Genomic DNA, 20,100 nt, shown 5'->3' with positions numbered 1-20,100 from the left:
CGGGTTATTCCCCATGTGCTAGCCACAGGGCACACAGCTTCCAGACCTTGTGGCAGCCTAGGGGTTTATCCAGCTTGCCTCCAAGATGCTGTTGGCAGGAGTGTAGGCCTGGGGCTGGGCTCAAATAAGGGGCAGAAAACTGATCTCCATGGAGATGGGAGAGCTAGAGGTGCCAGGGAGCCCAACGCTGTCTCCACTGCAGCCCTGTGGCTAAGGCCCTTTTCCTGCCCGATCTTCTGTAGACTTTCTATTGCTCTCCCCACACCCTCCCAGGATCTTCATAGTGGATCTTGGGCATCATGAGGCGGTCAGACCCTCCAGGAAGGAGGACATAGCCCATGGAGCTAGGTGCGAATGAGATGAAATCGGCCATGACCCTGCCTCAAGGGACCCTCTGTGAGGGGCTGCACATTCTGAAGCTAGAAACCACATTATCTTTTTTTTTTTTTCTGACAAAAAAGGTAAGATATGGCAGATAAATTTTGCCTTCTTAGGTAGATATATCTATTATATAAATGTACATTTAAAAATACATGTTTTAGTTAATCTTTTTTTTTTTTTTTTTGAGAGAGAGAGACAGAATGTGAGCAGGGGAGGGTCAGAGAGAGAGAGAGGGAGACACAGAATCCAAAGCAGGCTCCAGGCCCTGAGTTGTCAGCACAGAGCCCAACACAGGGCTTGAACTCACAAAATGTGAGATCATGACCTGAGCTGAAGTCAAATGCTTGACCAACTGAGCCATCCAGGCACCCCTTTTAGTCTTTATTAAGGGAATCATAAGGGAACGTATGATCCTTTAAAGTAAGATTTAAATTAAAACACTTTTTAAAAAATTTATTTTTTATTAAAAAAAAATTTTTTTTTACATTTATTTATTTTTGAGAGACAGAGCACAAGTGGGAAAGGGGCGGAGAGAGAATGAGACACAGAATCTGAAGTAGGCTCCAGGCTGCAAGCTGTCAGCACAGACCCCAACACAAGGCTCAAACTCACAAACCATGAGAGCATGACCTGAGCCGAAGTTGGACGCCTAACTGACTGAGCCACCCAGGCGCCCCAAAAATTTATTTAAAAAAATATTTATTTTGGGAGAGAGAGAGAGAGAGAGAGAGAGAGAATGTGTGTGTGTGAGTGGGGGAGGGGCAGAGAGAGATAGGGAGAGAGAGAGAATCCCAAGCAGGCCTCATGCTGTCAGGAGCCCAGTGTGGGGCTCAATCTCATGAACTATACCGTGAGATCATGGCCTGAGCTGAAATCAAGAGTCGGATGTTTAACGGACTGAGTCACCGATGTGCCCCTAAATTAAAATACTTTAAAGGTTTTTATTTAATAGTAGTGACTGGGAAACTTAATTGAGGATTCAGGTTAAGGTGATGGAACAATTTTGAGACAAGTCATTGAAAATCCATAACAAGACGGAATAATGAGTAAAAAACAAAATCCTTGCCTTTTAACAAACACCCTAGAAAAGCACCAGTTTATTTCTAGATAGTCTGGTCTGAGATTCTTAATTGTTTTTTAAAAGGTAGCATATTATAACAGGAAAACATAAATAACTAAAAAATAATGGTAATAAATACAACAAACCCTTATAGGAAAGAGCCTTGATCCAAACTGAATTGTCAGGGAGCCTTCAGACTGAGCTTATTACATGCATTTTTCCAGCAGTTTTAAATGAGGTCAGGCTCCAGTGGGCCTGGAGACCTGTTTTGAGGGATATATCAACACCTATCAAGCCGTGAATCCTGTGCCTTTACACCTCTAATTGTTTGGGTTTCTTCCAGTCCCAAAGGCAGTAATTCAAATGTCTTTGACTTCTTAAGCCATCCTGATTTCCAGATTTCCACTGCATCTCTTTTTATAAAGCCTAGAACCTGAAATTGCCTTCAACAGATTTTTCTTATCTTTAAACTCCTAAAAATACTGCTTCTGGGCAAGCAGTGAGACTGTGCCCTCCTTCAAACCAATCTGCAGGGCCAAGGTCAAGGTGGGTGATGCAGGAGGAATGGTCACCTTTGACATGCGGAGGACTACCATAAGAGCTGGCATTAGGGGACGGTGGGCAGGGATCAAAGGACCCCATAGAATGGAGCCCCAGGTCTGTAGCTCTAAAGCTTCTGACAATTCAAGCTGCCCTATTAAAGTTTGTGTAAAGAGGTCAGAAAGGGCCTTTCTTCTCTTAAAACCTCAAGATTGCTTTCTAAACTTCTGTGTCACCTGGGAGGTGTCCTCAAGTGACTCCCACAAATAGCCTAGATCCATTCTTTCCTCAGTAACATTTTCCTCACTTTGAGTTGATTGACAGCAGTCTTGTTGCCCTGGACACAGCTGATTGGACAAGAGGGAAGCCACACCCCCAGGTGTGCGCCATTAGCATGACTGTGCAATAGGAATCCTGTCTATTGGACAGTGATGAACCAACTCAATCAAACCTTCACTTATGGAAAGAATATAAATGCAAGATACACACAAGGGAGTGGAGTTTGCTTGAACTCAAGTTACATGCTGGGTGACAATGAGCTGCAGTTCTGGCTGTCTACCAGAAGTGCCGGTCCCAGGTCCACGCAGGGTGAGGAAGGAGGACGTCCCATGATTCCAGGCTGTGTTAGTTTCCTGTTGCTGCTGTAACTAATTAGCACAAAATTAGTGGCTTAAAACAACACAAATATGGGCTTTGGGGGTTAGAAGTCTAAAATCAAAATGTCAACAGGGGTATGTTCTTTCTGGAGGCTTCAGTAGAGAATTTAGATCCTTACCTTTTTTAGCTGAGGCCATTTGCACTCTTCAGCTTGTGGCCCTTCCTTGAATCACTCCAATCTCTTGTTTCTGTGTCACATCTCCTCCTACTGTGTTTTCTACCCTTCTGACTCCCTTTTATAAAGACTCTTGTGATGCCATTTGGCCCACCTGGATAACCCAGCACGATCTTCCCATCTCAAGATTCTTAACTTCATCACACCTGCAAAGTCCCTTTTGCCATAGAAGGTAACATTCACAGGATTAGGACGTGGAGATCTTTGGGGGGCCATTGTTCAGCTACCATACCTGCTTTGTATATTCTTTCAATAAGTCTGAATTTCTTGTAATCATCTACACAACTCTATACATTTGGGCTTCAATATCCACCCTGCTCACAGTCCCTGGCAGGGATAATGCAAGTATTATGTGATTCCACCTTCCTTGGCAATAGATAGTTGGTGAATAGCTGATCTATTTTCTGGTTGGTGACCTATTGGGTAATGACCCATTGACTTACCATTGCCAGCCAGTGACTCATTGACTTCTAGAGAATCTGGATGAGATTGCACAGGAACAGTGGCCAATTGAGAGAGGGCTGTTTAAACTAAAAGTCACCTAGAATCAGGATTGATGGCTGATTGATGCACATGGCAGTGGAGGGCAAGCACTGTGTGTAAGCAGAGGAAGATGGTTGATCAATAGAAGAATTGAATGGAAACAGAATTAGAGAGATCATATGACCTGACAGAGACTGAGATGTCCTCAGGCCTGGGCCCTGTGGGGGTCTGGCTGTGCTTTCTACCCTGTCTCTTTAGTCTAATGTCCCTCTGTGTCACTGCAATAAACTGCATCTCTGTTCTTAAGCCACAGTGGCACTTGATTCTTTGCAACGAAAACAGCTCCAAAAAGAAGACTCTTTTTTGCTTGACTTCTTAAAAAGGTGACTCACGCAACCCTTTAAACCAAAGACCCTGTGTTCAAGAGGGGTTGTCGAGAATTCAAGAAGAGCAATGAGGAGGTGGGGTATTGCCCCTGTGGCCTCCTTATATCCAAGGTACTTTAGCTCTATGGCCTGGTGGTCCTCACTTCCCCACAGCTAGAACTAGAGAAGCTCTGAGGGAAGACAGGGGTTCTCCCACCCTGAACAGGATGAGGGGTTACTTGACAATTTTTTCAGGGTTGGGTTGCTGAGGAAAACAAAACAAAACAAAACTATTCTCACATTCCTACCCTTACCATATTACCTCAGTCCACAGGTCTGGATTTGATTTCTGCCTCAGTTTCCCTGCACTGAACTCCATTTCCTCACCCTGAATTCTCCCCATCCTACTCTCTCCCTGGGTTGGCTGTCCCTTGCTTTACCCCCAGAAAGTGGTTGAGGCCAGGCTGTGACTGAGCCATCACTCAGAACCATATTACCGAAGCACCTTCTGCTGTCTGGACTCACACCCGTCAGGTACTGGCACCTGCTTCTGCCACGCCCAAGCCGGCCTGTCCTCTGGACGTCACGTGTGCCTTCCAACCTCCCAGAACCCCGCTGCCTCTGTCCCTACCTCCCCAGGATATAGGGTACTTCAGAAAGCACCTGGAAATCCCAGAACCGTAGACTAATGAGATGATTTTTGTTCAGCGGCATGTGTTCTGTGCAACAAAGTATTAATAGGGTCTCTGCTGCCTCCATGGCTTTAGTTGTCAGGGAAAAATTGAAGACCAAAACTGCTGAGGAGCTGACTGGTGATTTAATTTTCTCTAATTTTTCTACCTCTAGGGAAACTGTCAACTTAATTAGAAGCCAGACCTCTCAACTCTGCTGCAAAGTGTGAGTGGTTGCCCTGGGTTTGCAGGCCTACTGGCTCAGCTGGGAGGTCTCAGACACTCGGTCCTGTGGGACAAAGCCACCGGGGGTGGGGGGGGGGGGTCCTGAGACAGTTGCCCCTGCTGCCCGGCACGTTGCAGGGAAATCCTGCTTTGACAGTCCTGCTAGGATCGAATCCGCTCTCAGGTCACCCTGTCGGAAGCTGTTCCTCCTGGGTCTGTTTCCCTCCCGCCAGCAGCTGTTTCTACTGTGGAGCTGGCATTGTTTCTCCTTAATTCTTGGGGTACCAGACAAGACCTGGGTGTACAGAGAGAACCCCAAGGTGCAGTACATTGGTTTCCTAAGCCCTGGACATGGCGCTAAAAGGCTGGCAGTAGGCTCTGCAGCCCGAGACAGGGTTCAGTCTGCAGCATTTCCCAAGCTTATTTGGTCTTGCAACACTCCGGTTTTAGAGCACTGATTAACATCTCCCTCAAATAGTGTTGAGTGGAACACGTGTTAAGAAAATGTTATTCTATTATAAGATTTATCACACTGTATTGCAATGATTTATTTGCATGTCTCCCTTTTCCACCAGGCTACGATTTCCTAAAGGGCAAGAAACGTATCTTATTCATCTTCTTAGCTCCGGCACCTAGTAAAGTGCTCCTTCATGGAGTTGGTCCCCTACCCAGCTCATGTCAAGGTCACCAACAATCTTCACTGCATTCAAATCCCTGGTAACACTTGGCATCCCCTCCTTCTCAAAACACCCTGGTCTCTTAGCTCCTGTGACACCGTACCCTCCTGGTTTTCTTCCACAAGGCCAGCAACGCCTTTGCAGTCCCCCTACGGAATCCTTCTCCCTACCTGTTAAAAAATATTGCAGTGCCCAGGGCTCCATCCCTGAACAGTTCCTTTGCTCTGGCTACACTCTTTTCCTCGGTGACCCTGAGCAGATCCACAGCATGAAGCACTTTCTATAAGCCAGTGGTTATCATGCATATATCTCTCCATGTGATCTTTCTCTTGAGCTCTAGACTCCCATGTGACATCTGGTCTTAGATGTCAGTGTTTGACAAATCTCAAACAAAACTCTTGATTTTACCCAGCAAACCTGTTTATCTTCTGGTCCTCCCTACAGTAGTAAGTAGCATCACCAGCCACCAACTGCTCACATCTCTGAAATCTGAAAACCATCCCACTTCTTTCTTTACCTTCCTTTTCAGTCCCTCAGGACAATCCTACTAGTACTACCACTATAATCGTTCGGAATATTGTTATTATTATTATTATTGGATATTCACTCCCCTCCCCCTCTCTCCATAGAATATACTTCCCATACACCTCATTGATATTGGACTCCTGTAGGTGACTTGCTTTGGCCATTGGGATGTTAGCAACCGTGTCCAGAGCTGAGACCCTAACTGTATTTGAAAAAACATAGTTTGGTACTTACATCCTGTTGGTTATCAATATGTTACCTCTCAGTCCAAGTTCACCGTTCGTTGCCCAATCTATAGAAGTGGATAAGGGTCTTTTACATCTATTGCCTTTGCCAGCTGACATGATGTTAAGTTTTGTCACTAGAGGGAGCTGGAGGTGTCTGACTCCCTCTGCATACCTGCCGACCAGCCTGCAATGCCCTGCTCCCCAGAGGGGGTTCTGGCTTGCCTGACAACTTATGGAGCAGCTCTGGCTTAGCAGCCCAACAAACTTGTCTTCCATCACATTTCTCCTCAACTATCCCCATAGCCTCTGAACTCGTCTCTTTTCTTCCATTCTTGCTACCCTGCAACACATCGTGATTCCAGCTGATTAATGATGTTATCATACATGACGTTTTAATATATATCAGGTTCTGTTTAGACTCATTTATCCTATTCCAGCACATGCTCTATCACTTATTTGATTTAGAGCCCTTGCCACAATATTTTAATTATGATATCTTTATTAAATATCCTCCCACCTGGTAAGGCAGGCCCTCCTCACTGCTCTTCAACATTTTTTTTGTTCAACTACTCTTCCTGTTCACTCTTCCAGATAAATTTTAGAAGAATCATTTTGTCATGTTCCCCCAAACCCTCCAATATTACAGATTCCTTTGGGAAAATGAACATCTTTATACTATTGAGTTTTTCTATCTAAGAGATTGACACATCTATATTTAGTTATCTTTTTTTCAATAAAGCTCTCTGAGGTTCATTCTGTTGGTCCTGCACTTTCTTTGTGAAGATTATTTGTGGGCATTTATTGCTTTTATTGCTATTACAAACAGGATTCTTTACTTTTCTATTATAGCCTTTAAATGATTACTGTTGTTATATAGAAAAGTTGTTGATTTTTGCATGTTTATTCTGCAATTATTTTATTGAATTCTCCTTGCTAATTCCATGTGTTTTCAATAGATTCTCTTGAGTTCTTTGGGGTATGAAATCATACTGAGTGTAAATAATGTTTTTCCTCCTCCTTTCCAATAATTTACCTCATACTGATGTTTGGTATCTTACTATGCCAACCAGAACTTCTAGTTGTTACATGATACATGATATCATGATAACAATGTTACATGATAATGGTATTCTGGAAAATGTTTGCATTCATATGTAAAACATGAACATTGACCCTTTTCTCACACATTCCTATAAAAGCTAACTCAAGACGAATCTTAGGCTCAAATATAGAGTTTTAGCTCTTAAGAAGAAAGCACAGGAAAAATAATATTCATGTCTTTGGGCTAGGCAATGATTTTTTAGGACACACAAAAAAGCATGAATCATAAAAGAAAAAGTGGCAAATTAGACTTCATCAAAATCAAAACTTTCGCTTTTTGCAAGACATTCTTCAGAAAATGAAAAGACAAGCCACCAAGGGGGAGAAAATATTGCGAAACACAAATCTGATAGAGAATTTGTATCCAGAGTACATAAAAAACCCTCACAGCCCAATAATAATAAGATAAACAGCTGTAGAAAAAAATAACTAGATGAAGAGTTTGAACAGACCCTTCACCAAACAAAGATATTTTGGTGGCAAATAGACACATGAAAAGATGCTCAGCCTTATCTGTTATCAGAGAAATAAAAATTAAAACCAAACCAAGAGACTACATCTACTAGTCAGCTCAAATGAAAAGGCTGATCACATCGAGTGTTAGTGCAGAAGGGTACAGAGCACGGGACTCTCATGTGGTGTTGGTGGGAATGCAAAACAGGACGGCACTTTGGAAAACAGCTTGGTAGTTTCTCTGGAGTTCAATATTTACTAATTATGACCCAGCGTTCCTACTCCTAGATATTTACCCAATAAAAATAAACATATGTTCATACAAAAACCTTTTCGCAAGTGCTCATAGAAGCTTCCTGCCTGATAGTCTGAAGCTGAAAACATCCCCATGTCTATCAACCGTTGGACTGTGAAACAACTTCTGGCACACGCATACAGTGGAATAGTGCTCGGGCAGCCACGTGGATGGATTGCAGAAGTCGAACGCTAAGTGAAAGGAGCAGGCCACCATATGATTTCGCCATATGACATTCTGGAAGAGGCCACCCTACAGACACAGATCAGAAAAATGGTTGCCAGGGTTGGGGTTAGGGAGAGAATTAACTCCAAATGAGCTTAAGGGAAGCTTTTGGGGTGATGGACATAGTTTATACATTGAATGTCGTGGTGCTTAAGTAACTATATAGATTTGCTAATAGTCATCAAATTGTAAATTTTAAAGAGGTACATTTTAGCATATGCAAACTAAATCTCAACAAATCTGACTTTTATTTATTTATTTATTTATTTATTAATATTTTTGTTTTAGAGACAGAGAGAGCATGCATAGGGGGAAGAGCAGAGGGACAGAGAGAGAGGATCTCAAGCAGGCTCCGTGCTCAGCACAGAGCCCGATGCAAGACTTGATCCCGTGACTATGGAATCATAGAACTGAGCTGAAATCAAGAGTCAGGTGCTCAACTGACCAAGCCACCCAGGCGCCCCAACAAATCTGACTTTTAGAGAAGATATGAATGCGTAGGCCAAAAAAAAAAAAAAAAGGTAGCATTAGCTACAATCTTTGTTTTACTCTTAGTTTTAATAGCGATGCCATTATGTATTATTTTGGCAACAAGTTTGAAAACGAGAGACATATTCTTTGTTAGGCTAAGGAACTAGCCTTCTGCATCACTAAGATTTCTTAGCTGTTCATAACAGAAACTGATGCTGGAGGATTTCAGTGGAGAAGAAATTTTGATGGGACCCTGGATAGCTCAGAGAATCACCACAAGGTCAAGAACGGATGGAACCTGGGCAGTGGTCACCATGGCCCAGATGCCCCAGAAGACAGGTGTGGCCATGGCCATCTTGGATGTGAGATGCCACAGCTTGAGATGCCACAGCACTGTTGGCCCCTGGAACCCAGATACAGCAACTGCACTGCTGTCCCTGCAAACCCATGTTACTGCTGTTACTGGAGCCATCATACAAAATCCTCTGCATTTAATGAAACCAAATTAAAAATAAAAAACTCTCTGCTGCCTCTTTTCTTTGCTCCATCATCTGAGTGTAGGCCGAGTGCCTCACTGTTGCTGCAGGGGTGGGGCCAGCGCCTGGAAGAGTGAGCGTCTGGCATTTTCTCCATTTTCATACTCGGAGATAGCTCTGTCTCTCACCCAAATCCAGAAAGTGAGAAATTTCCCAAACATAGGGAGAAGGTTCAGATGTGGAGTGCCAGCCCACTAACCACCCCCATCCCAACAAATGTCCACTTGTCCCATCTATTCCTGCTATTTTAGAGAATGTCCCCTTTGGGAATTGATGTTGAATTTTCATAAATGATTTTCCTGCTCCTAGTGAGATAATCATATGGTTTGTCTTATTTGACCCTTTGATGTGTTCTATAAACAGATTTACTAATATTGAAACAGGTTTGCATTCTTCGGGTAAACCCTACTTGGTTGTGCTAAATTATTCTTTTAATATACTGTTGAATTCAATTTGCTGGCATTTTGTCTAGAATTTTCACATCTATATTCATGAGTGAGATTGGTCCTGTTTTCTTTTATGCTGTCTCTTTGTCAGCTTCAATGACATTCTGGACTCTTCCTCTCAGGGATTTCATGCCCCCTGATTGGGATTTGAGCCCTGAAATCTTTTTCATAAACCGCAGGCTTTACGACAACTCACATGGCTCATCAAGGGTTAGGAAATTACGGGGATAGACACAGATATGATGGGAAGTCCAGATGCCTAAGGCATCCCTTAAATTACTCTGGGACATTTACTGAGGGCAGACCATGTGCCAGCTGCTGAATTATTTAACCTGACGCTTAAATAAGCTTCTCCTCTGTGGGTAGAATTCAGATGACATGTGAAAATCATCTGGAAATAAGAGCATGTGAGAAGAGATTCGAGGCCATCTCATCTACCTGTGTTTTTTTTTTTTTTTTTTTTTTTTGGTGGGGGACATGAAGCTCAGAGAAGGAAAGAATGTTGCCCAAGGTACAGACCCCAGTTTCCCTGACTCTGTCCTTTGTTCTTCCAAAGACTCTACTTCATAGACAGTGCAGCTAAAAAACAGGTCCAGACCCTGGTGAAAACATCGTCACCAGCAAGGGCCGGCAAACTGAAAGCCTTGGCCCAGCTGGTATTGATGGGCTCCATACACAGGCCCCTGCCACCCTGCCCACCCGAACCGGTCCTGTCCAAACATGAGGACAAGGAGCATCAAATATACTCCAAAGATTACATCAGGGGTTTGGAGCCAGGCTGCCTGGAGGCAAACACTGCTTCCACCTCGTCGCAGCTGTGAGACCTGGGATTCCGACGCCTCCGTTCTTCATCTGTGAAATGGGGTATGAGAGTGCTTACAGTCCAACCTGGCCCGGGCTCCGAGCAAGCCCTCGGGTTATTTCTATAAGGAGCCGGCTTCGTGCCACGCCTGTGCCCGCGAGTGAGGCTACGGAGAGAACTCGGACTCAAAACAATGTATTATTGCAGTGCCAACACCTGCTCAAAATACGTGACTTTTGCTCACAGGGATGGCATCTTTAGAAAACCGTATCTTTGATTTTTCTCCTGAAGCTCCCGAAGTATTTAACAGGACAAAAAGGAGCTTTGAATAATGATCAGAAAATTTCCTCAGCCTCTTCTCCAGGTTCTTTGATTTTTGCAGAGACACTCTGGGGATTTCCCAACTGTGTCGCCTCTCCCGCTGCTCATGGCCCAGGGGATGTCTGGCAGCTGGTGGCCAGTGCCCAGAGGCTGAAGTCACAGGCTGGACGCCTACAAATGTCTCCTGGCCACTCAGATCCCTATTCCCGCTTCAGGAAGGGGGTGTTCTTGTCTGTGGTGTTCACCCCACTCCCGCACACTCATGCCATGCCTAGGAGCTTGGCTGTGCTCTCCAGGCCAGTGGCTACTCCTGTTTCACCGTAGAGGCGTCTGCACAGCTTTGCCTGGGGTCTGCGCCTTCCACCTATGTCCCCAGCTCTAGCGTCCCCATGGTCTAGCCCTTGTTACTTTTTAGAACACATAACAGACCAGGGATAGATGCTGTTCCACAGCAGAGTTCTGCAAACAGCCTGAGTTCATAACAGCCTTGGCCTAGAGTGGGCTGATGCCACGGGCGACAGAGGGTCCTCCGATGGCACTTCCGGATATGCTCTGAAGGCAGAGCTCTGCCTTCACCTTGACCGTCACCCACTCTGGGTCTTGGTTTCCTCAGCTGGGCAATGAAAGCCCTTCCTATAGCACTGATCTCCCTGGTCTAGTGGGCTTTAAAACAGGGTAAGTGAAGTCAGAGGTCTTTGGACAGTAGAAAGCTGTCATGAGTAAGGCAGTCGTATGTGTTGAGGTGTTTAACTGACATCCAATATGAGAAGACATCTTTATCAACAATAGAATAGAAACAGTCTGAACCCCACTTAAAGGAGGGGCTACAGGGGTGTCCCCAGGCACGCCCCAGAAGAATTACAGCTGGGCTTTACAGGGACGAAATTCATCGGAGACTCCTCTCTATCTCTGTCTGGGGCCATGTGCCTCTGTCTGTTCCATTTTTGTCTCTGTAAACCAGTTCGTTCTCCAAGGCTCACAGGTGTACTCCCAAAATGCAGCTACAAAATTCAGCCCTGCCCCGCATCAGGGCAGCATGGGCCTGGCTTTTCCTAACCTACAGTTACAGTGCCCATCACCAGGTGGCTGATTCCATCCTCGTGGCCTAAGACGGGCCTGGCGGGGTGTCCACCCTTAGCCCAATCAGGACTCTGTGTCCAGTAGTGCCCCCTGTTACCTAGAACTGACATCAGCGTGTGGCAGGTAGGTTCTCCGAGACCGAGGGAGAGGCTGGCACACCCTTGCTGGGGCTCAGACATCCATCTCTTTCATTTCACAAATGGGTAAAACAGGGGTGCTTGGGGGGCTCAGTTGCTTGAGTGTCCCACTCTCGATTTCGGCTCAGGTCATGATCTCAGGGTTCACAAGTTTGAGTCCCATGCTGGGCTCCACACTGATAGCATGCCAAGCCTTCTTGGGATTCTTTCTCTCTCCCTCTCTTTCTGCTCCTCTCCCGCTTGTGTTCTCTCTCTTTCTCCCTTTCTCTCTCAAAATAAATGAATAAACTTAAAAAAAAAAAAAACCAAATGAGTAAAACAAATGAGGGAGTGAAAATGATTAATGCACTATTACTCAGAGAAGGGCAATGTAGGCTTGCATTCAGGCCTCCCCACCCATAATACGGACTTTTTCCGTGATATCCCTCCTGCCCTTTTCTGTTTCAGACTCAGACAAGTGTTTGTGTTAGGTGGCCTTGTTCTCTAATAAAGAAATGGAAATCAAAACAACACCCCTGTGAAGCCAGGCTGGCCATGTGGGCAAGTTAATGTTGGTGGGAAGGGCTGTCTTCTATGGCTAAGCCTCCGAAGCAGGGCTGTGGGCCTCACTCTGAATGAAGCCTGCGGGGTCGAGGCGAGGCACCAAATGGGGCTGATGTGGCGCCTCTGCTCACACTCACTAGACCTGGGCAGACCACTCACAGACGTCAGCCCTAGAAGGTGTCCTGGGACAGGCCTCCTGCCTCCCAGTCCCACTCCTTGTATGGTGACAGAGAGCCCAGATCACATCCCATACCCACACTCTCCTGGATGCACCAGAGAAGGGAACGTTTATTTTGAGAAACGTTGGTGCTAGGCTCTTTGGGGATAAATGGTGCTAGGCTCTTTGGAGATATAATGGTGAGCAATCAGGCCGTGTCTCTGCCCTGAGGGGGCTTGTGGCCTGAGCACCTTGTGTACATGCTGTGAAAGGAAGGAAGGGGCAGGGACCACAGGAGCACGGGAGGGCTCTGGCCCTGGTGGGGTGTGGGGGCAGCAGGGGCCACCCGCCGTGAAGAGGGACACCTGGGCTGAGGTCTGCAGGATGCATTAGGATGGTCACTAACATTTCCAAACACTCACAACGTGCCTGGTACTGTGGTCTACACACAGTGCCTCATGTACTCCTGCAGCACTGGAGTGCACCCCATTTTACAGATGAGGAGACTGAGGTGTGGAGAGCTTTAGTAAGTTGCCCAAAGCTATACAGGTTTAAAAAAAAAAAAAGGTGCTGGAGCTGGAGATTGGAATCCTGAGGGTCTGACTACAGGTCCTGTGTGTGGAACCACTGACCACAGCAGACATTAGCAGGTGGGGGAAGAACAGGGGAGGTCCCTGGGGGAGGCCCGGTAGAGAGGCCAGCCCTGGCTGCAGCACAGTGAGTGAGGCACAGCCCGGAGCAGGCTAAGACCTGAGGCCTTGTAGGGCCTTGGGAGCCATATTAGGAATTGTATTCTTATCTGGAACACAATAGGTCAGAAGACACTGAATAAACTGAAGGACAGAAAACACATGATCAGAACTGTATTTTTAAAGCATTTTTTTTTTAACGTTTATTCATTTTTGAGAGACAGAGTGTGAATGGGAGAGAGGCCGAGAGAGGGGGAGACACAGAATCTGAAGCAGGCTTCAGGCTCCATGCTGTCAGCACAGAGCCTGACCCGGGGCTTGAACTCATGAACTGCCAGATCATGACCTGAGCCGAAGTCAGACGCTCAGCCAACTGAGCCACCCAGGTGCCCCAGAACTATATTTTTAAAAGACCATTCTACGTGGGGCACCCGGATTGCAACCCCGGTTGACAGTCTGACTTCAACTCAGGTCATGATCTTGCAGTTCGTGAGTCTAGCCCCACTTCAGGCTCTCCGCTGTCAGCACAGAGCTCACTTTGGATCCTCTGTCCCCCTCTCTTTGTGCCCCTCCCCTGCTCATGCTCTCTCTCTCAAAAATAAATAAGCATTAAAAAAAAAAGACTATTCCGTGTCCAGAATGGAGATCAGATTGAAGGGGCAGGAGTACATATGAGGAGACAAAGTCAGGGGTCACCGCAGGGTCCCAGAGAAGGGGTGCTGGCAGCTTGAGGGAGGGGCCAGTGAAGAAAGAGGGAAGTGGGAAGGGGCCTGGGAAAGCTCTTGACAGTGGTTGGTGAAGAGGGGGCTGCAGAAGAGAGTGGTATCAAGGGGACGCCTCAGATTCTGGCTTGTACCACAAGATGGAGAGGGGCCTGCCACTGAGATGGAAGACACTGGAAGGATGTGCTTATTTTCTGCATTCGTCCACACTTTTGTGTAAGTATGGCACTTAAATTCTAAGGACAATTTTACTTGGAAGATATTTAAGAATAGCCGTGTGTAAGGCAGTGGTTTGATGCCTCTTGGGAAAAAAACAAAATGGCAGCCCTGTCTTTCCTGCCACTCATGGACCCTGCAATGGCACAAGGAAAATGACATTGAGGATGGCGCCAGAGCCCACCCTCAGCGGAGTAAAGGGAATGGGTTCTCAGCAGCCTTTCTGGAGACAAAGTCTCATGCCTGGATTTCCAAGCTCACTTTGCAGGAAATTCATAGGGTGTCCTAGAATTCCACATTCCCCGGAACCCGGGTTTTCCCAGGGAAGCCTGAGTATGGGGGACACCCATGTAACCATTGCAAAGTAGCAGGTGCAGAGCTGTACCACGGAAAGTCCCCGGGAAGCGCTGCAAAGTTCCACCGCCTGCCCCTGGAGCTGGGAAGAGATTTGGAAGTGGAGGACAAGGAAGCAGTCACTAGAGACTGCTTCAAGCAATAGGGAGAGAGCAGCCCTTCAAGCAATAGGGAGAATCCCCCCGACTCCTACCAGCACACACAGCTCTGTCATCCCATCTAAAATCTCTTCCTCCGGCAGAGATGCTCTCCTCACAGGCAAGGCATTTAGTGAAGCAGGTTTACTGGCCATGGTGGGGCCTGTCCAGAGGTCCCTTTGGGACCCGGGCACTCGTTTCCCCAGGTGCCAGGAGTGAAGGTTGCTGATGGCTCACAGTCTAGACCCCCCTGAAACTGCCCTCCACCTCCTCACTGCTGCACGCAGGCCCTGTGCTCTTCTGGAGGCAGCCTTGCCTGATTCCAGACAACCCTGAAGGCCAGCCTGGACGCAGAGCTCCATGGGGAATGGGTCCCTGTTGTGACTGCCTCTCTGTTCAGCTTCTCCCTTGGCCCCATCCCACTTTTCTTACTCAGAGAATATCCCTGAAAAACCTCAGCCTCCGGATTTCCACCTCCCGCTCAGAGTCTGTCTCCAGGGGAGTCTGACTTACCGCACCGATGGCTTTGTAACGTGGCATTTTGGCTTTGTTCATGTAAAAGAATTCCCTTGCTTGTGTGTTTCCTGTTGGGGTGTGTCACAAGGGAGATTCCCTTGAGATTTTGGAGGGTAAAAGGGAGGCAGAGCCTGGCTCTGTAGCTAATGTGCTGACTCAGCTCCTTGCATGAAGCAGCAGCTGGGCCAGATGCGTGAGTTTAGCTAAGTGATGAGGAGCCCGGCCTCGACATGGTTTCCACTCCACCAAGGTCAGGGGCAACAAGAATGGACACAGCTTCCAGGCTGTCCTTGTGGGGTCCCTGCTTGTGCCTGTGGGGCTCCAGCCTGCTGGTGATCTTTGCTTCCTGACTTCCCTACGGCCTTCAAGCTCCAGTATCGGATGCACAGACATCTGTACAGGGGCCATTTTTAATCCATTCCCACAATGCGTGGGTCAGCTCCCTGCAAGCCATTCCTTGATATCCCAATCTCTTCTTCTAGAGATCTACTTGTTTTGCTTCACAGGTCCAACCCTGACTGACACAGACACACGTTCTAATTAGGGGCAAGTTGAAGCTGCTGCATAGATTAGTGCAGAAGCAAATAGGGTCAGATTAGCTACAAAAATAGAAGCACGGCTGGCAATGTCTGCTCTTTGAAGAAAGACATGTGAGCAGTAGGTACGTCTACCCTGGTGCTGGGATAGGGAAGATGAGGCTGTCCCAGCCCAGAATGAACACGGAACAGATGGAGCAACAGACTCAGATAGTGTTGGAGGAGATCTTGCCCCAGCCTCCTGGTTTAGGCAGCACCAGCGTCTCACAGGGAGGGGCTGGTAGTGAAATCCTTACCTGGCACCTGCACAGGGTTATTGCCGGCACCATTTTTGGATGTGTGAACATATACAAACAACTCCGTTCATTCACTGTTTGCCTCACTTATTCTCAGCTCTTTTTCTTGTGGTCCAAAAAAGGCCGAGTTTTAACGTCCCTGCTGACAGATGCAGTACACGGGTGTGGCTGACCAGGTGAGCCCCAACCTATACAGACTCCGGTCCAAGCTGAGTTCTTGTCCTGAGACATCTCACCTTATCTAAGGGCATCTGTTTTCAAGTCTTGTCTTTCCATCTTTCAGGAAGCCGTTATTTTACTTTCCATCCTCCAAATGAGACTGGACGTTGCCAGTTTCCGTGGCTGCGAGTGATTTACCTGACATGGAAGGATGAATAAGAATGTAGGCATAAGCAAGCAGAGACAGAAAGTTACCAACTGAGTCATAAGAGGGGATAAAGAGTAAGAGCAACAAAAAGGAATAGGAAGGAGGAGGTTTATTTGCTAATGCTTGAACACATGATGGCCCCAGAGCAGAATTCTTAACGGATACTATGATTTTCACACATATTTTATCTGCAAAGCTGGAAAAGGCCTGTGAGAAGGGAATGTAAGATTCCAGAGCAGTTTACCTTTCAATTCTTCTCCTTAGAAGACCTATCCTTGGGCTCTTTGGCTCTAGGGCCTTCACTAGGGTTCCTTGCTGCTTTCTTCCCAAACCTCCCCTTCCTCTGAGTGTGGCCTAAGTACTTTGGAGCTGGTTCTCCTGGAAGCTGCATTGTTTGGCGGGCGCGCAGGAGCGGGGACTCCCGAGGGCAGGGCCAGGGGCGGAGCCTTCAGAAGGCAGGGCCAGGGGCGGAGCCTCCCGGGGGCAGGGCCAGGGGCGGAGCCTCCCGAGGGCAGGGCCAGGGGCGGAGCCTCCCGGGGGCAGGGCCAGGAGGCCTTTCTTTTTCTGAGAACTCCAATTATTAGCGTATTTGCCAACTTTGGTTAGCTAAAAAAACGATCCCCCCAAAGATATTCACGTCTCAATCTCCGGAACCTGTGAATGTTACCTTCTATGGCAAAAAGAGGGCCGTTGCAGAGGGGATTAAGTTAAGGATCTTCAGATGGGGCGGTTGCCCTGCGTTACCGGGTGGGCCCCGAGTGCAGTCACACGTATCCTTATGAGAGGGAAGCAGAGGGTGACTTGACACACACAGAGAAGACGATTTAAAATCGGAGCAGAGACTTGATGATGCTGGCCCCGGGGACTGGAGTGATGTGGCCACAGGCCAAGAAAGCTGCAGCCGCCAGAACATGGAAGAGGATTCTCCTTGGGCCTCTGAGAGAGACACACTCTGCCAACATCTTAATTCAGTGCCATGATACTGGTTTTTAAACTTGTGAACTCCAAACCTGTGAGAGAATAAATTTCTCTTTTCCTAAGACACAAAGTTTGTGGCTAATTTTCCACAGCAGCTCTGTGAATGTTTGCTGTAAAATGTCTCCTCTGTTAACACTTGAGGTGGGGGGGAGCCTCTAGAGAAATGGGGTGAGGATGGGCCATAGTGAGTGGGGGTCTGGGTCCCTGGGCAGGTGAGGCTGCTGGGAGGGAACGGCCCAGGATCACCAGGTGCAGTGATGCAGAATAGTCCGGAGGCTGTGGATTCAGACAAACTTAGGTTTATATCCTGGTTTTGCTTCTGATCTGTTATTCGATTTTTGGCACGTTATTTTAATGTCTTTGAGTTTCCTTCTCTGTCAAACAGAAAAAAATAATACGTACCCTACTGGCTATTGGAAGATTTAATGAGACAAGGCAAGTCAAAAATAGTGCGGAGCACCTAGGACATCTAAATGCTAAATAAGAGATAACTCATGTGTGGGATTCAGGCATGGTTCTGGCAATCCTTACCTCCAGGAGGATAAATCCCTCTGGTCAGGCAGGGTGGCAGGTGCTGCTGAAGTGTACCTAATTCTCCACGTAGCCTGGGTTGCAGCCATGTCAGGATATGTCCACATAGGGGCAGAAACAGGGCTCAGGGCACTGGCACAGGGGGGTGGGATCTGGCTTGGGGAAGGAAGGTGGCCAAAGCCAGGCAAATTTTAGACTCTAGCCCCAGAGGACCCCAGGGTCCTGGGCATCGGGAGTACCTCATTTGTAGGACTCAGTGCACGATGAAAACATTGGGGCCCTTGTTCAGACTATGACGGATTTCAAGACAGCAATGCGGAGCAAAAATGAAGCACGGGACCTTTCTGAGCACGGGGTCCTGGAGACTGCACACCTTGCATACCCATGAAAGCAGCTCTGCCAGCTTTGGGGTGGCGGGGAGTCAAAGATAAAACTCCATCCTGTTACCTGGACCAGGCCAGGCAGGAAAGAGCAGCATTCTACTGAGTCCCAAGGCAGTGCTTGCTGCTCAACTCTGCTGTGAATGGGAATCATGGGGGACCTGTTAACAGGCAGATTCTGATTCAGGGGAGCTGCAGAGGGGCGCCTGAGAGTCTGCAGTTCTCACTAGCTCCCTGGGATGCCTGATGCTGACAGTCCCCAGGCCACACTTTAAGTAGCAAGATCCCAAGAGACACCTTAGCGACAGCACACGTGGGCGATGGGAACCTGGGCGTCAGTTTTTCTTTTCTTCTGTTTCTCAAGCTACCGATCTTACCTTTAGGGACGTGGCACTTGTGTTCTGACCCAACGGGAGGACACCTGAATGTTATTCCAGGAGTCAGGCTGGGTTTGAGTCCAACAAAGATAGGAAATTTAGTTCCAATAAGAGGGTCTATCAATCCTATTACTGATAATAACAGCAACAATAAACTAACATTACTTAGTAGTTTCTATTTACTGAAAACAAACCATGTGCTAGAAACAGAACAAAGCACTTTAAAGGCATTGTCTTTTTTCACTGTTTATACCTGTATTTAGTTGTAAAGTATTAATAATAATAGCTAACACACAGGTGCAAGGCCCTAAGACAGGTGGTTGTATTATATATTAACTTATTTAAAGTCCTAACAAAATTTTAACTATTGATTTTCATGCATTATCTGGCATGACTTCTAACATCCCTGTAGTAGGCACAAGTACTGTGCCCATTTTACAGATGTGGAAACTGAGAAATGTTCAGTTACTTGCCCATATCTGTCTGACTCCAAACTGCATGCTCTCAAACACTCTCAAGTAGTTTGTCCTGGTGGTAGATAAAGCGGAATGGGTGAGTGTTGGCCATCACTAAACAATGTACAATGTGTGCTCACAGGTGACAATTTATTGGATCCTCACAGCCACCCTGTGAAGCAGTGCTGATAAAGAGATTGAGGCCTGGAGATGTCAGTGAACTGTCTATGTTCACAGCCAGTCAGTGGGAGGTGTGAGGCCGGGGGCACTCAGACTCTATGGCTACCTCAAGCTGCCATTTCTCCATTGGAGGGACAATGATGGGAAGAGCAGTGTTCCAGGAGGTAGGCTTCCAGCTCCAAGTCCGATGAGTTCAGGCAGTGGCTCCAAGGAAGGGAGACATCTAGGGACAGAGCTGGGAGTCTTAGGAGGCACGTGCTCCCAGGCATGGCCTTTCCACAGCTGGCGCTGGGCTTCTGCTGCCACAGGAGGGGGTCAGAAGTCACCTCTTCCTAAGGACTGTCCTCTGCCTTTCCCAGGGTTGGACAGGCAGCAGATCTAAGGGCTGAAGGTGAAGTCTCAGACTCTCAGGTCTGATCGAACCCCTCTTGCTGGCACATTGTCCTGTTTCAGACCAGTGGAATAGCTTATAGTGCCCCCTGACTGCTTAGCTGGAGGGATTACATGAGTAATCCAGGGAGAGCTCTGAGAAGAGAGCTTGGCTCCTCCTCCTATTGGTAGGGGTCATCTCCCTGCACAGGGCTCTCACCTTGGGATCTCGGGACTAACAGCAAGTCCCCTTGAGCTGAGGGCTGGGGCTTCCTTGTCCGAGCAACTGGCAGCATTCGCCATGTTGGCTGGGCTCAATTCTGCTAACATCTTGGGAAGGAGCACATTGTTGGCACTCCTTCCCATCCATATAAAGCGTATATAACCTTCAAAGAAAAGGACAGCAATTTTCTCTCCAAATGTTATGGAAAAAATAGCTCACGT

General features: G+C 47.2%; 1 long non-coding RNA gene across 1 annotated transcript; it reads right to left on the bottom strand.

Annotated features, from left to right (window-relative positions):
• Window positions 1-1,310: 1,310 nt before the first annotated feature.
• LOC106971827 (uncharacterized) lies at window positions 1,311-17,406 on the bottom strand. Its single transcript, XR_008290468.1, has 3 exons — window positions 16,631-17,406; window positions 15,185-16,376; window positions 1,311-2,628 (listed from the first exon to the last, which is right to left on the bottom strand). It is a non-coding gene; the product is annotated as an uncharacterized LOC106971827 (long non-coding RNA).
• Between the last annotated feature and the right edge of the window lie 2,694 nt (window positions 17,407-20,100).

This window comes from Acinonyx jubatus, chromosome D1 (genome assembly GCF_027475565.1).
Source record: "Acinonyx jubatus isolate Ajub_Pintada_27869175 chromosome D1, VMU_Ajub_asm_v1.0, whole genome shotgun sequence".
Lineage (NCBI taxonomy): Eukaryota > Metazoa > Chordata > Mammalia > Carnivora > Felidae > Acinonyx > Acinonyx jubatus.
Note: the sequence above shows the minus strand (reverse complement) of the source record. Positions and strands in the feature narration are given on the sequence as shown.